Source organism: Bufo gargarizans, chromosome 6 (genome assembly GCF_014858855.1).
Source record: "Bufo gargarizans isolate SCDJY-AF-19 chromosome 6, ASM1485885v1, whole genome shotgun sequence".
Lineage (NCBI taxonomy): Eukaryota > Metazoa > Chordata > Amphibia > Anura > Bufonidae > Bufo > Bufo gargarizans.
Genome location: NC_058085.1, coordinates 313,942,960 through 313,960,247, shown reverse-complemented (window position 1 = coordinate 313,960,247; position 17,288 = coordinate 313,942,960). Strand labels below are relative to the sequence as shown.

Below are 17,288 nucleotides of genomic sequence, written 5' to 3'. Positions count from 1 at the left end.
TCCTTATGAATTCCGTTATTTTCCGTTATAACAGAAAGCCATAACGGAATACATAACGCTGATGTGAACCCACCCTAAATGGTGTCTGGTCCTGAAGACTGGAATTACCCTGGTCCTGAGCCAGTTAACTTACTGAGTAGCCATAGACCATGAGATTAAGATGCACAGTAGGGTGCACCGCCACCTCTGCACAGCTATCCAGCAGCTCTTTCAAGTCATTCATTTCCCTTTTCCTACAGAGTGGGGCAGGCATGATTACTACCCCCAGCTTCCTCTGCTCCAGTGTTTAGCCATCTCCCATAAGATGCAATTATCTGCACCGCTGTCCACATGGCTTGGCAGGCTGATCACTAGTAGTGAGCACTCTGGTAGCTGCAGTGTTAGCTCAGACATTCCAATCTTGTGAGGCAGCAGTGTGAGGGCTGGTCACCCAGCCCAGCAATTACTGAGGCACTAACACACCAACGCTCATTCACAACACAGTGGATACTATGGCGTGTGACCAGCAGCGCAGAACTGTGAGGCCTCCTGCACCCCGAGATTACACATGCCTGCAGACCATGTACTGTGTTTAGCCCCAGGGTAAGAGACTCTGCACATATACTGCTGAATCATTAATGGTAGGAGCATTGTCCATGGAAATGACCCAGCGATTTACTCATGCAGAATATTGCTAGTGTAACTGCACTGTAACTTTCAGGCAGATGTGACTTAGTTGTTACTATTATTCTTGTAGGTTTTGCAATTTCATTTGTCATGCTCTTCGTTTGCTATATGGACCATATTACACAGCAGCCTCTGCATTAATCTGGATCTCTCCTAATTCTCCCTAACTGGTGTAAAAGATGTGTCCAGGTTCTAACGAAGTGCATACTCCATGGATAGCAGATGATGATTTATCTCTCGCTCTGTGCCAAAATTAGAAGGAAGCTTATGATACTTCTAATGCAAAACAGGTGTCCTGAAGCGCACAAATTAAAAGGGAGCTGGGGGACATATGAAGCACAGTCGTGAATGCACTCAGCGGTGGCTTGTAACTTTTTATTTATTTATACTTTTTCAATTGTTGCAGTTATAAACAAACAAATAGCTGCAAACAAATTAAGACAATACTGGAAAGACGAAACCGTCTCTAGTAACAAGACGCACAACAAGAATAAAACAAAAAAGAGAAAGGATCTTGCATGTAAGGAAGCCTTCCACGTGCAGGAAAAATCTGCCATAAAATACGCAGCATAAAGACATCCTCCATGTTATCTGGTGGGGTTAAGAAGTGTCAGTCCCTGCCTTGTGTTCCGCAGGGTAAATAATGATGTGCTGCAGACTTTCTCCATGCATTTCAAAGCGGGATGTAATCCACACGTAAAAATCTGCACCTGCATATTTTCTGGCATACTTATTTGATCCCTCAGAAGAACAGAAACAAAAAACGGATCTCATTTTGATCATCAGTCGTGCTCAGTTACGCTAATCGCGGATCCACAAAACACGGATGGCGTCTGCAATTTGCAGAGCGGCACGGACAGCCTTTAATATAACTGCCTATTCTTGTCCGCAAGGCACGGACAAGAATAGGACAGGTTATATTTTTTTTTTTTTGCGGACCACGGAATTTAAGTAAATGGGTCCGCATCCGAGCCGCAGATGCGGACAAAAACAACGTCTGTGTGCATGAGGCCTTAGTATCAGTTTCCACCAAAAATAACTGATCCGTTTTTTTTTAGCATCAGATACGATCAGTTTGTGTCACTTCTGTCGGAGATCAGTTATTTTTGACGGAAGAAAAAGTCCTGCATCCTAACTGATGGTCATAATAATGGATCTGATTTGTTTTGCCCCTTTATTTATCTGCTCTTCTGTCGGATCAGAAGAAGGGAAAGCCAAACGGACTAAGCGATCATGCACGCAAACGTATTTTTTTTAGTTTCTGTGTTGTTTTTTTTGTGTAGATGAATCTGCATAAAAAATGGAATTTAATTCCGTGTGCATTCCAATTCTGTATGTCCGCATGGCCGTTCTGCAAATAATTAAACATGTCCTATTATTGTCCATATTAAGGACAAGGATAGGACAGTTCTATTATGAGCCGGACATTCCGTTCCGGAATGCGGAATGCACACAGCCGGTATCCATGCTTTGGATATTCGCAATTTGCGGACCACAAAATAGGCAACGGTCGTGTGCATGAGCACTAATGCTGGAAAAATTGATTTCTAAGGCTGCGTTCACACGGGCGAGATTTCCGCGCGGGTGCAATGCAGTAGGTGAACGCATTGCACCTGCACTGAATCCTGACCCATTCATTTCAATGGGGCTGTGCACATGAGCATTTTTTTTCATGCATCACTTCTGCAATGCTTTAAAATCGCAGCATGTTCTATATTCTGCGTTTTTAACGCAGCCCTGGCCCCATAGAAGTGAATGGGGCTGCGTTAATAATGCATTGCATCTGCAAGCAAGTGCGGGTGCGATGCGTTTTTCACTGATGGTTGCTAGGAGATGTTGTTTGTAAACCTTCAGTTTTTTATCACGCGTGTGAAAAGCGCAACAAAACGCATTGCACCCGCGCGGAAAAAATGAACAACTAAACGCAATTGCAGCCAAAACTGACTGAACTTGCTTGCAAAATGGTGCGAGTTTAACTGAACGCACCCTGAACGCATCTGGACCTAATCTGTCACGCTCGTGTGAACTCAGCCTAAGGCCTCTTTCACACGACAGTATGTCCATTTCAGTGTTTTGCGGTCCGTTTTTCACGGATCCGTTGTTCCGTTTTTTGCTTCCGTTGTGGTTCCGTTTCCGTTCCGTTGTTCCGTTCCGTTTTTCCGTATGGCAAATACAGTATACAGTAATTTCATATTAAAAATTGGGCTGGGCATAACATTTTCAATAGATGGTTCCGCAAAAAACGGAACGGATACGGAAGACATACGGATGCATTTCTGTATGCATTCCGTTTTTTTGCGGACCCATAGACTTTAATGGAGCCACGGAACGTGATTTGCGGCCAAATATAGGACATGTTCTATCTTTAAACGGAACGGAAAAACGGAAATACGGAAACGGAATGCACACGGAGTACATTCCGTTTTTTTTGCGGAACCATTGAAATGAATGGTTCCGTATACGGACCGTATACGGACCGCAAAAAACGGCCCGCAAAACGGAAAAAAAAAACGGTCGTGTGAAAGAGGCCTAAATCTGCACTGCATCCGTAAAGTCCACATATTTATTTAATTTCATATACTTTGCTGGTACTGTACTACGCTGGGATTTTTCCGCATGTGAATCCACGTGGAAAAAACATGCATATTCTACTATGTGCGCAGGTAGCCTAAGGCCAGGGTCACAAGTGACATTTTTTGCTGCATGTCTGCTGCTAAAACCCAAAAACAGCTAAAATAAAACTGCACATATGACATGCTGTTTAGACCTCATGCACAAGACCGTAGCAGGTCCGTGACCGTATTGTGTTCCGCAAACAGCAGGTCTGTAACACAGGGGCATCGGCCGTGTGCGCACTATATCACGGATGGGGACCTATTCACCTGAATGGGTCCGCAATACGGAAGATACAGTGTTGTGAGGAACGGAGACATGGATCGGAAGAGGTCTGCAGCATGGCCGATGCACACCCGCAAACAGTGGATCCGCAATATACGTTCATCGGCGGGATGCACACCGTATCACGGATGTGGATCCATTCACTTGAATGGGTCCGGAATCTGAAAGATATGGTACGGAACAAAGGCAAGGATTGGAAGCACTACGGAGTGCTTCTGTGGGTTTTTTGTCTGTGCCACTGCACCGCGAAATAATAGTGCATGCCCTACTTTTTTGCGGTGCGGCCCGTCAGATGTGGATTGAGGGCTCCAATCAAGTGAATGGGCCCACGTCCGCAGACGGTAGGCATGCGGTGGATGTCTGTGCATTGTGGACGGCAATTTGCGATCCGCAGCACAGGCACGGATGGCGCACGGTCGTGTGCATAAGGCCTTAGGCTAGATTTACACGATTGTATGTATTTGCGGATCCACAAAAAAAATAGATGACGTCTGTATAGTATCCGTTTTGTTTTTTGCGGATAACCTTGTCTGCAAAACGGACAAGAACAGGACATGTTCTATTTTTTTGCGGGGCTACGAAACAGGCATACGGACACAGATAGCACATGGTGGGTCCTCATTCAATCCGCAAAAAAACTGAACGGACATGGAAACAAAATACGTTTGTGTGAATGTAGCCTTATTTTTCAGAAAATCCAGCAAATTTCATCCTCTCCGTTGAAAAGATTGAAATCTGCAAGAGAATTGCGCTGTATAATTTGACATGCTGCAGATTTTAAATCCGAAGTTCTGCAGTTTTTCTACGGTGTTTTTTTTTTCCACACAGCACATGGATGAAAAATTCAGAAATTCTCATCCTCTTTGCATGTACTATTGAATGCTCCAAATTTGCTGCACGAAAATCCACAGTTAGGCTAGGTCTACACGACAACATTTGTTGCGCTGACAGAAAGTCGCGCAACATTTGTCGCGCGACATTTTGTTGCACTAATGTCGCGCGACAATTTTTATAATGGCAGTCTATGGTGTCGCACTGCAACATGCGACATGCTGCGACTGCGACGCGACAATCTCGGATGGATTTTCTGCGACTGTCGCGTCGCAGTCGCAGCATGTCGCATGTTGCAGTGCGACACCATAGACTGCCATTATAAAAATTGTCGCCCGACATTAGTGCAACAAAATGTCGCGCGACAAATGTCGTCGTGTAGACCTAGCCTTATTCAGGCATGTCTGGCCCCGGCCTAAGGCCAGCTGCGCACGGCGGAGATTTGCATACAGAAAATCCTCATGAAATCCGCACCAAAAACCTTACGTATGTTAACAACCCCATTGAAGTCTATAGGGAAAACCACTCTGCAGTTGACATGCTGCAGGTCAGTTTCCGCACGGAAGAAAAAAACTAAGTGTACGTAAGATTTGTCTAATCGCACACAGTTTTCTGGAACTGTATTACGCTCACGAAAATCCATACGGAAAAACTGCTCATAATCTGCATCGTGTCCAGGTGCCCTAAGGCTACCTACACATGTTGCAGTTTATGCAGGGATTTTCATGCGCAAAAACCACAGTGTAAGGCCTCATTCACACGTCCGTGTTTTGATCAGTGATTTTCATCAGTGATTGTGAGCCAAAACCTGGATTGGAGCTTCCACAGACATAAGGTATAAGACCTCTTGCCCACGAACGTAAGGGCTCTGTGCCCGTGCTGCGGACCGCAAATTGCGGTCTGCAATCCACGGGCATCCGCATGCGGATCGCGGACACATTCACTTGAATGGGGTCCGCCATCCATTCCACAAAAAGATAGAACAAGTTCTATTTTTTTGCGCAACGGAAGCACGGAACGGAACACCACGGAAGCACTCCATAGTGCTTCTGTGGGGTTCTGTTCCGTGCTTCAGTTCTGCACCGCATCTCCGGATTTGCGGACCTATTCAAGTGAATAGGTCTGCATCCGTGATGCGGAATCCACACGGCCGGTGGCCCGTGTATGGCAGAACCACCGTATGCGGCCAACAATAAGGCCACGGGAGCACTACGGCCGTGTGCAAGAGGCCTAAGGCCTCATGCACACGACCGTTGTGTGCATCCGTGGCCGTTGTGCCGTTTTCCGTTTTTTTTCGCTGACCCATTGACTTTCAATGGGTCCGTGGAAAAATCGGAAATGCACCGTTTTGCAGCCGAGGCCGTGATCCGTGTATCCTGTCCGTCAAAAAAATAAGACCTGTCCTATTTTTTTGACGGACAACGGTTCACGGACCCATTCAAGTCAATGGGTCCGTGAAAGAACACGGATGCACACAAGATTGGCATCCGTGTCCGTGATCCGTGGCCGTAGGTTGCTTTCATACAGACGGATCCGAAGATCCGTTTGCATAAAAGCTTTTTCTGATCTAAGTTTTCACTTCGTGAAAACTCATTTCCGACAGTATATTCTAACACAGAAGCGTTCCCATGGTGATGGGGACGCTTCTAGTTAGAATACACTGCAAACTTTGTACAAGACTGCCCCCTGCTGCCTGGCAGCACCCGATCTCTTACAGGGGGATATGATAGCACAATTAACCCCTTCAGGTGCGGCACCTAAAGGGGTTAATTGTACTATCATATTCCCCTGTAAGAGATCAGGGCTGCCAGGCAGCAGGGGGCAGACCCCCCCCCCCCTCCCCAGTTTGAATATGGGATTTGTCTAATCTCGTACACTTTTCTGGGACTGTATTACCCTGCAGTTTAGCTACTCATAAAATGTGCACGTAATCTGCATTATGTGCAGATACCCTTAGGCTACTTTTTTGAAATCCTGGCCAAGCCCTTTGGATGTCTCGCTCTTTGCTGTAGATTTATCTTTGCTGTTTGTCTGCTTTTTCAACTTTACTAAGGGAAAGTGCATGGTGGACGAGTGATGTTAGTTTCATAATAAACGATAAAGAGGACAAACATTCAATTACTCAGCAGAAGATCAAGGTTATGCAAACAGCCAGAAGCACATCCCCATATGGTGTAAGTTTATTGACCCTGCTGAGGCTACAAGTACTTAGAAAACTTCACCATGTATGAAGATCAGGAGAAGGAAGAGATTGTCGAGATTTTTTTTCCCCCCACCACATGCTGCTGTATCGGTCATAAAAACATGCTCACCTTCTCCCTGCCACTTCGTCCCAGCTCCCTGACTCCCTTCAATGGTCTTTCATTTCCTGTCTGTAAACTTCATGTCGTGTATGGAGCTTGAACATGAGAATACAGAGAAATAGGTACAATCACAGAATATATATATCTTCTTTTGTAACTATCTTACATGTAACTTACTTCCAGTGTTTCTGCAATGTCTAGTTTGGTGGTAGAGTCTGAAGCATCTACTTGTGGCTCTTCAGGAGAATGGTCAAGGCCAGCTGGTATTGGACCCTTGGGTTTATTTTGTGGTCCAAAGTCTTGTTAAAACTAAGTAAACTGTACAATTTGTATATTTGTACTTGGGTCTGTGTCTCCCTGAGATTATCCTCTCTTTCCTTGGCAAATACTTGTGATTAATTGTACAAGTAAGCAGAGGACACACAAATAGTGCTCTTAAGACTTAAAGTATTCACTTTAAGTTCCAAGGTTGGTTTTGAGTTCCTGTATTTTTTAGGATCTGTTTTCACAGTCAGAAAGTAGTAGTATGTTCAGTGTGCCACCATTAAAAACTGATGATAAATTTGACATCAGATAATGTCAGTGGATATCTTTGCAAGTCTAGGAAAAATCGATTTGTAGTATGCAGTAGACTAGGTTCTGGACTGGCAATGTAAAACGCCAGTGCCGATTATATTCCACATGGAACTGCACATATGCACAGTTTGACAGATATTTGCCATTGGGCACCAAAATCATGTAGCAGAAGGAGAACCGCAGAAGATGCCCAGGCCCTTATTTTGGTCATAGTCCATATCCCTTCATGCACCACATGCAGGGGCTTGATTAGGCATTGTTAGGTGAGCAGAGGAGGATAAAGACCAAAGACATGTTCTTCACATTGGCAGGCAAACAGTGGGCCCAGATGACAGTGTTGTAGGTTATGTTGAAGGAGAGAAGTGATCCTTAAGCACAGACTGAAAATGTCACAGCTATTAATATTGCTGACCCTTGGAATTAAGCAATGGTGATTGGTGGAAGCAGAAATATGAACATTACTGATGACAAACATGATGTTGGAAATTAAGCAGCAGGCAGTAGTCTCTGATGGTGCGGCACATGGATGAACTGTAGCTGGTGGTCTTGTTTTTAGGACAGTGATGATCAGTAGTAGTTGGTAGGCACCTTTTTATGTAGGCATTTAGTGGAAGATTGTTCTCCATGCTGGACACACAAATAGAAAAAAAATAAAAATTCTCTGTTGGCTCTTTTGCATCTTCACTGCATGGAGCAGGTACCTACTCATGTGAACATCCATGTTTTTTCTTACTGCAACTAGAGATTGATTTTTTCCCAGTTTTTATGTCTGTCCAGTTCAGGCTGGAAAACAAGGGGTGATCTTTGATGTTAGCATTTACTTAGAGCCGGACAGGCTGGTCTTTGATGAAAAGTTTTGGGAGAACATCAATAGCCACATTGTCAGTATGGTCTTTGTATGATGGTTCATAGTATTTGTCTCAGTTTCTTCATCAGTTATTCCTGGAAATGGATGGAGTGGAATATCAAGTTATATAACATAACGTCTATAACGTAATACCCGCATTATATGACTTTTCCAGGATCATTTCAGGGGCACTAAACCCTGGTGTTCCAGGGAAATTGGTGGCTTTTACACGTTCAAGGACATTATAAAGAGTTAGTCCAAAATCCACTATTTTGATATGGCTGTCTCTAGTCTAAATGCTATCCAGTTTTAAAGGGAACCTGTCATCACCGTTATGCTGCCCATACTAACGCCAGCATAAAGTAGAGACAGGTGAGTTGATTTCCGCGGTCCGTCATTTCTAAGTTAAAAGTAAGTGGTTGCTGAGAACCAACATCACAATTATTGCAGACTGGGCCTGGAAAAGAGTCACGGCCACCTGAGAAGAGTCCTGGTCATTCATGAATTCCTGCTCTCCTGCCCACCTGCTGATGACTGACAGTCTTCTACCTAGTTTTCTCCTTTTCTCTCTAGGAGAGAACTGCCAATCATCAGCAGATGGGTGATAGTGAAGGAGATTATGGATAACCAGGACTCTTCTCAGGTAGATTTGACTCTTCTCAAGGCCTGGGCTGCAATGATTATGATGCTGGTTCTCAGTAACCACTTACTTTTAGCTCTTGAGTGAAACACCACTGAAATCAGCATGTCTGTCACTATTGTATGTGGGCCTAAGTGAGGTCAGCATAAAGTTGATGACAGGTTCCCTTTAAATCCCAATTAATAATATCACTGCTGTGCATGAATTGTAAGCCACAAATCATTTCTGCTGTTATAAATGTTATAGTGTCCATGTATTTTCACATATGTAATCCATACAAATCCCCTCCACAAGCCAGCTGAGTGACGTAGTATGTATAATTTTCAGCTGTGTCAGACTGGGGTTCCTTGGGCCCACCAAAGGAAATTATTCTTGAGGCCCAACCCCTATATCGTCAATAAACTTTAATCGCTTTTGAATCACAGAAATAGACCCAATCAGCAATTAATTGGCTCTAAAGGCAGCCCAAGTATTTTTCTTCTGGATCTTTAGGACCGATTATGGTATCGGAGCCTGGGCCCACCGGAGGATCCTCTGGTACTCTAATGGGCCAGTCTGACCATGATTTTCAGTGTGAAATGCCGCATATCCATGCATTAAAATTTTGCTTTTGTGAGAATTCTTCAAGACTTGTTCTACAAGGCTTTGGCTGAAGGTTATTAAGCCTCTCTTCTTCACAATTTTCAGGGCCACATTTTCATTACGGATAGATTCAGTGGCCATTATAACTTTACTGTATGTTCCTTTTCCAAGAACACTATAGAAGATAAATTTATGTATCCACTGAAAAAGGCACTTTGGCTTTCCTTTGTTTTCTACTGGGACAAATACTTTCATCTGAGATGTCATCTCAAATAGGGGGAAGATCTTCCTGTTGTTTCCTTTTTTCCCAATTTCCTCCTCCTCTGCTTTTGCCCAGCCTTGCATTAATCTGCTTTGGCCCACAGTAGCCCTCTGCCTCTCCCTTACATCCATTTTTTGTAGGATGCTCTCACCTCTGTTTTGTACAGTTTCTAAGAGTGAAATATTCTCCATTACCTTGGGGTAGCGAGACATGCCTGACCAATCTGCTCACCAGATTTCTTAGGATCTATCTTCCTACTCCTTAGTAGATGTCCTTCTGTTTATCTGCTATGTCCTCCCCATCTACCGCTGACTGCTTTCCAACTACTTCCTTTGTGTTTGTTGTTGAACCCTTTTTCTTCTTTCTTCATGTTGTGTCAAAAGACAGCAATAGAGCAGTTATCCAAAAATGTATGTACGGTATATGAAGTATAAAAGACCAACAGTGACTTTAAGAGGAAAACTGTATAACTAGCAATTGTTTAAAATGAAACCAGTACGATCAGCGCTGCTTGCTTAGCTCTTTCCGAAGGTCCAATAGACTTTAGTGAAGAGAGGCACATACAAGTTTCTCAGGGAAAACGCAAAGCAACCTGCTCTTTGAAGGGCTAGCCGTGGTTGTGCGAGCACCACTTCCTCTTCCAAATTCCCTGTGTGTGGCCTCCTTTGCAGCAGAGGTGCAGTGTAATTACAACACATTCACTTCAATGGGACGAGCAGCTGTAATTATACTGCACTGCCGTTAGGATGGAGATGAAGAGCAGGTATATATTGAAGAGAATGCCAAGCTCATGCGAGCGCCGCTACCCCTTCAGTTGACCGACAGGGGTGCCCGGAATCGGATCCTCACTGATCTGATATTGATGACCTATCCTGAGGAAAGGTTGTTCATATTAACCCACTGCACGACCCCTTAATATAAAATGCTGTGTCCGCCTCATGCGTGAAGAGCTGTAATGAATGTGCTCTTATGATCAAGCAAATAACCACAAAGAGAGTAAAAATTCATCCCCTCCACCTATTTCACCGCGGCCGTATGCAGGAGCCCAGTTTGCTTTGGTTTGTAATATTAGTTTTTTCTACGAAGTTTTGAACGAAGTGACTTCATGTGAAGTATCCGAAGCTTTTTTCTCTCAACACTAATCACCATTACTGCAGCGTGTAACGGGTATCCTTAGATAACACTCGGCAGGTTTTACACTAAAGATCCAATTTGGACAGGAAGAGAGTGTAATATGGAGACCTAACTTATGTCTGTGTGATTGTTGTGACTAATCTGTCTCTGTGATCCGGGCGCCGGCAAATGTCTGGATCATGGTATAAATAAAAGAGCTTTATTAGGAACAGAGGGGATGGCGAGGGATCATCTTCTCACTACTTATCAGGAAAAAAGACTCCTATATGTGACAATCAGAGAGCAAGTAGGCTTTGCCTGATGGAGGGACTGATTACATGAACAGCAGGGTTGCCCATACCTTTACCAGATGATCCGTCAGGAGCTTCCATTGCAGGTTCGGTCAAAAGTACAGGACAGCAAAGTGTAGCATTTTGTGTCTTCTTGTCTGGTAAAATGCCAAGCTTTCTAATGGAAACCAGAACCTGTTAGTCAGTGCGGTCTGTCAGCTGGCGTTCATTTTATTGTCTGTGCAGTCTGTCAGGTCGCATTCATTTTATTATCAGGTGGCATTCATTTCCATAATTTGATGGAGATGGTGCTTCCATTATTTTAATTGCTCTCCTATAACTGATAGTTTTGTGATTTTTGTAATTTATTATGTACCATTAAATGTTTTGCAATTACCAAAAATCATACAATTATTTCTCCGTTCATATTATAAAAAAAATTACATACAAAACAATTACATACAATTTTGAGGAATAGAGATACATCTGTAGATACCAGTACATTGTGCATGGGAATATATTATACATGGGAGGTTTTAATCTGAGAAAATCCCCCTATGACTAGCATTGGGCTCTGTGGCTCAATGTTTAGCGTCTGCCTTTAATAAGAAGGTCCTGAGTTCAAGACCCGGCAGTGACAATATCAAAAGCAGAATAAACAGAATTGCAGTTAAATATAGAGGGGTATCCCAAAGCATACTAGGATACTCCCTTCATCGTCATAGCGTTGACTCAATATATGGACATAGGTATAGTTGGTCTTGCGGTTCGCCCAGCGGTTGTTTCGCAGCAAACTTTGCTCGTTCGCAATTCGCCGAACATGTGAACATATGGCGATGTTCGCATGCGCCATATTCTTTTGCATTGCGCCGAACTTTGACCCATGACACATCCATCAGGTGGGATAAGACAGTCAATTGAGACGTTTCAGCACATGGACATACCCCCACCTTATAACAGAACCCGATCTGGCAGCTATTTTGCATTCTGTGTTTTGCCAGTGTAGGGAGAGGTTGCTGTGTGGAGCAGGGACAGGCTGTTAGAGACACCAAACGCTAGCTAATAGGGCCACAAGAGTCCTTTTAAAGACTGGTATAGGTGTTACATAAAGTTACAAAGTTAATACAATTGAAAAAAGACATACGTCCATCAAGTTCAACCAAGGGATAGCTGGGGATGCGAATCCCAAAAGGAAGTGAGACTCAGATTTCTACATGTTTTCATAAGCATTCGCTCGTGTAAAAGGGGCATTAGGGTTTCTCCTTCACCTGTGAATTCGGTTATGGTAATTTTTACCCTAAAAAAACACTGAAGAACTGCTTGTGGTTTTTGTGGCTTTTTAGTGGTGGTTTCTTCTAAATGGTTGTGTGAACTTAGTTTTTTTTTTTTCTCTGGTGTTTTTCCCCAGTAATAAAAGAGGTGAAAAAACTCCAGAGCTGCAGCATGGTGCCTTTTTGATAAGAAGCAAAAAAAGACAAAAAACACTACCTAATTAACAAAAACGCCAGAAACAAAACATGCTTGTGTGTCCTGCATTTCATATTTCCCATAGACCTTCATCTAACATCTAGAAGTGGATATTTTATTGCAAAAAAACATACCAAAACCACAGAAACAAAAAAAAAAGGTGCCATAAGAATGCAAATTTGCAAAAGAACTCCACAAAAAATACCCATGACCAGTTGCGTGCCTAGAGGGGGGCGAGGGGTGCGGTCCACCCCGGGTGCCAACTCTCAGGGGGGTGCCAGAAGCAATGAACACTTGCTGGAGCGCTGACATCTACATACTGTGGGCGGGCACGGGAGCGCATAGTTCCCTGTGCCGCCCCCAATCACCAGCATAGGCTTCAGGCCTAAATTATAATGGGATACTGTGTGGGGGCAATTTATTATTGGAGAGATTACTATGTGGGGAAAAATTATTATGGGAGGGATTACTATGTGGGGGCAAATCATTATGGGAGGGATTACTTGGGGGGGAATTACTATATGGGGCAATGTGGGGGAAACTACTGTGTGGGGCAATTTACTATATGGGGGCAGTGTGGGGGAAATTACTGTGTGGGGGAAATTACTGTGGGGGAAATTACTATATGGGGGCAGTGTGGGGAAATTACTGTGTGGTGGCAGTGTGGGGGAAACTACTGTGTGGGGGCAGTGTGGGGGAAATTACTGTGTGAGGGCAGTGTGGGGGAAACTACTGTGTGAGGGCAGTGTGGGGAAATTACTGTGTGGGGGCAGTGTGGGGGAAACTACTGTGTGGGGGCAGTGTAGGAGAAACTACTGTGTGGGGGGCAGTGTGGGGAAAACTATTGTGTGGGGGCAGTGTGGAGGAAATTACTGTGTGGGGGCAGTGTGGGGGAAACTACTGTGTGGGGAAACTACTGTATGGGGCAGTAGGGGTAAACTACTGTGTGAGGGCAGTATGGGGGAAACTACTGTGTGGGGGAAACTACTGTGTGTGGGCAGTGTGAAGGAAACTACTGTGTGGGGGCAGTGTGGGGGAAACTACTGTGTGGGGGAAACTACTGTGTGCGGGCAGTGTGGGGGAAACTACTGTGTGCGGGAAGTGTGGGGGAAACTACTGTGTGGGGGAAGTGTGGGGGAAATTACTGTGTGAGGGGAGTGTAGGAAAAACTACTGTGTGGGGGAAACTACTGTGTGGGGGCAGTGGGGGGGGATTACTGTATGGGGCAGTGTGGGGGAAACTACTGTGTGTGGGCAGAGTGGGGGAAATTGCTATATAGGGGCAGTGTGGGGGAAATTACCGTGTGGGGGATAATTACTATGGGGGGGTGCTATGGGGGGCAGTGTGGGGTAAATTACTATATGGGGCAGCATAGGGGGTGTTGCTATTGGGGAGGCACTGTAGGGGCCATTCTATTATTTCTGGGTACACTATACAGGGATTATTAACTGGAGCACAATATTGGGTGTTATTATTACTTGGTGCACTCTAGGGGACATTATAGCTGCTGTGGACACTATAAGGACATTTGGGTAATTTATCAAACTGGTGTAAATTAGAACTGGTTTAGTTGCCCATAGCAGCCAATCAAATTCCACCTTTCACATTTGACAGCTCTTTTAGAAATCCAGTTCTACTTTACACCAGTTTGATAAATGATTCTAATTATATCTACTAGGGTCACAATTTTTTCAGCAGTATAGTACCTGGTTCATTGGGGGGGGGGCACAACGGGCACAGTATTGGTGGCGGCAGCAGGATGACACTGTGGGGACACCAGGATGGGGAGGTTGATGGAAAAATTTAGAACTCTAACGTGTCTGTGTTACAAACTGTAGAGACGAGATGCAGCTGAAAAAATTTCTCATGGCGGTCTAACGAAGGAGAAGAGGAAAGAGAAGGTCTACATGACAGGAGATGTCCCTGGATGTAAGAGGTATGTGGTCAAGTATTGGGGGGGAGGGGGTGCCAGAGGAAGGACCCTCCCCGGGTGCCAAACACCCTAGGCATGCCACTGCCCATGACCCAAGCCTTAGGGTTCCTCGGGTTCCACACATTTAGTTCTGCCATTTTCCACCTTTAAAAAACACCAGGAAAAGTGCATTCTTTTTTTGTGCTTTTCCTGGTGTTCTTTGTGCATATTGAGGGACATTTACCAAAGTGTTTAAAGTCTCAAATTGTATGACTAGTGTTGAGCGAATCGGGTTTGGATTTCTGTATCCGAACCTGATTCGTTTGAAAACTTTGCTAACAATATAGCCTCCCTCATACCATAAAATTACTAATACCATTAATCTCGAATCTATGATGTGACACTTCTTTTATTCGCATAAATTACAGTGTTAAAATCCAAAGCTGAGCTTGGCTTCATTAATGAGACAGGAAGCCGATTGCCCTGCGTTTCATTATTTCCTAAAGACCTTCAGTAAACATCTGAGGCTGGTGTTTTTACCGCAAAAACTCTTTTGTGTTTTTGATGTTCAGAATTATTCGGCATGTGAAAACCGTGACTGCTTACCTACTAATTTATAGCACCCTCCTACGTATTTCTCTCCTATGCAATTACTTTTGATAAGGAAGTAATTCCCTTCTTTCTCCAGTGTGAGATGTGCAGTGTGGGTGGAGGAGGGAATCAGATATAGGAAGAAGATGATCATTTCTGAAAAGGTTAAAACACAAGCCGTTCCTAACAACTGCTGAACATGCCGAGGAAAGGATTTACGAGAAGAGCTAAAGTGTTAGAGATGAGCGAATTTCATATTTTGAAATTCGTTCACGCTTCGTTTACTAGTAAAAGCTGAATTGCGTTATGGATTCTGTAGCCTACAGACTTCTATTATGATAGAATGAATAACAGAATGCCTCTAAAATTGGTTTATGGTCCGTGGTAACAGAACAAACAAAAAAGAGTGGTAGGACAGCACCACTTACTTGCTGCTGATTTTGTGGTGTAATAAAAACACTGAATAGCCTTTGGAGTGCCGTGACCTTCTTCGTTTTTTCCGTGGTAACAGAATCCATAACGCAATTCACCTTTTACCAGTAAACGAAGCGTGAACGAATTTCATAACCTGAAATTCGCTCATCTCTAGTGTTGTGAAGTAAGGATCCTACTCTTAAAATAAATCTGCAGTATCAATATCATTATATAGTTATAAATAATGTATTAATATATAATACCTATATAATTCAAGACTGTCCCCAACAGTGTGTGCATCTGACATTTTGAAGGGACAGGTGACCTTTACCTTCTAGAACTATTCCACATTGTCTCAGCAACACTGTTCCTTGGTTCTTGTCCATTTGTGTAGGTGCTTATTGTTTGCTGTTTGGCTCAAACTGTTTCACTAGGAGGGGTGAAGGGCTAGGCTCGCCCCAGCCACAGAAACTTTGGATAGCGCAGAAAAGAGGCACGTAGAATCACTTAAAAACTTTGTTACAGGTTTGTATTAGCATTAACACAGCAGTTGAACACTACAACATGCTGCTGATGATGTCCATGTAGGTATTACGGCTTAACAGTTGCAATTATAAGGGCTTAGTAATCTTGGCGGTTGTAGTCGTACAGGTATAGTAAACATATTAGTTGTCATGCTGAAGCACATTCCATGCAACTATGTACAGCTCATAAGTTTCCAAGGGCAGTGTTCAGGAGTCTAGTCCTCAAGTAAATTAGCAACCCATATATGAAAATAAATCCCACCATAATTTTTACCATATAATGCTGTATACAGCCTATGAATCAAAAACTAAACCTACAGGAAAATCCTAAAAAGTAAGCATTGTACAAATAATACCATATATATAAGCATACAAATTTTATTATATACAACTGCCAAAATTTTATTAAAAGTGCGCAATTAAAACCAAACATGGATGCTGTGAAATGCACAAAAGGCTATAATGCTCGTATAAATCAATACATAATGCAGCAAGACGAGCAGTGGTTATAGTACTCACTGGGGTACGTTTACTAAAGTGTCGCCGCCTGTTTTCATGAGTAAAAATTTTATGACTGTCTTAGAGTACTTTCACACTAGCGTTATTCCTTTCCAGTATTGAGTTCCGTCCTAGGGGCTCAATACCGGAAAAAAATTGATTCGTTTTATCCTAATGCCTTCTGAATGGAGAGCAATCCGTTCAGTATGCATCAGGATGCATCAGTTCAGTCCCTCTTTCGGTATTTGGCCGGAGAAAATATTGCAGCATGCTGCAGTGTTTTCGCCGTCCAAAATTCTGGAACACTTGCCGGAATGACGGATCCGGCATTAATTTCCATTGAAATGTATTAGTGCATTAAAATTGCTGCATTGGCGGATCCGGTCTTCCGGTCTGCGCATGTGCAGACCTTTAAAAATGTGAAAATAAGAATTTCTGGATCCGGCAGGCAGAAGATTTCTGGATCCGGCAGGCAGTTCCGGCGACGGTACTGCCTGCCGGATCCTCACAACGCATGTGTAAAAGTAGCCTTATTTGTTAAACCAACTGTTTTTGTGGCTGTTTTGGAGGCATTTGCGCCTGTTGCACCTATTTTGAGTTTTAAGACAATTTTAGACGTTTTCAAATTTTTCCACCTAAATTTCCATCCTATTTATGCAGGTGCGCCTTATTTTGCGCCAGATTTTGTCGTAAAAACAGTCTAATTTCTACGCCACCCCAGGGCTGGCTTACTTTGCTATCTCCTTTTTGAGTGGTGAGTTGTGCCACAATTTGCCTACATTTCATGGAGACGTGTGCCAAAATTCAGCTCACTTGCGCCACATTTTCATGTGCATACTATTTAGACTAGTTTAGTGAATTTGTATCTGTCCCA

The 17,288-nt window shown here is 43.6% G+C and overlaps 1 protein-coding gene across 1 annotated transcript in view; it reads left to right on the top strand.

Annotated features, from left to right (window-relative positions):
- The first annotated feature begins 465 nt into the window (after positions 1-465).
- The window catches only part of PLCE1 (phospholipase C epsilon 1), a 288,266-nt gene continuing 271,443 nt past the window's right edge, over positions 466-17,288 (top strand). The window contains 1 exon segment of the mRNA XM_044296488.1: positions 466-582. The gene's annotated coding sequence lies outside the window, so the exon portion shown is untranslated.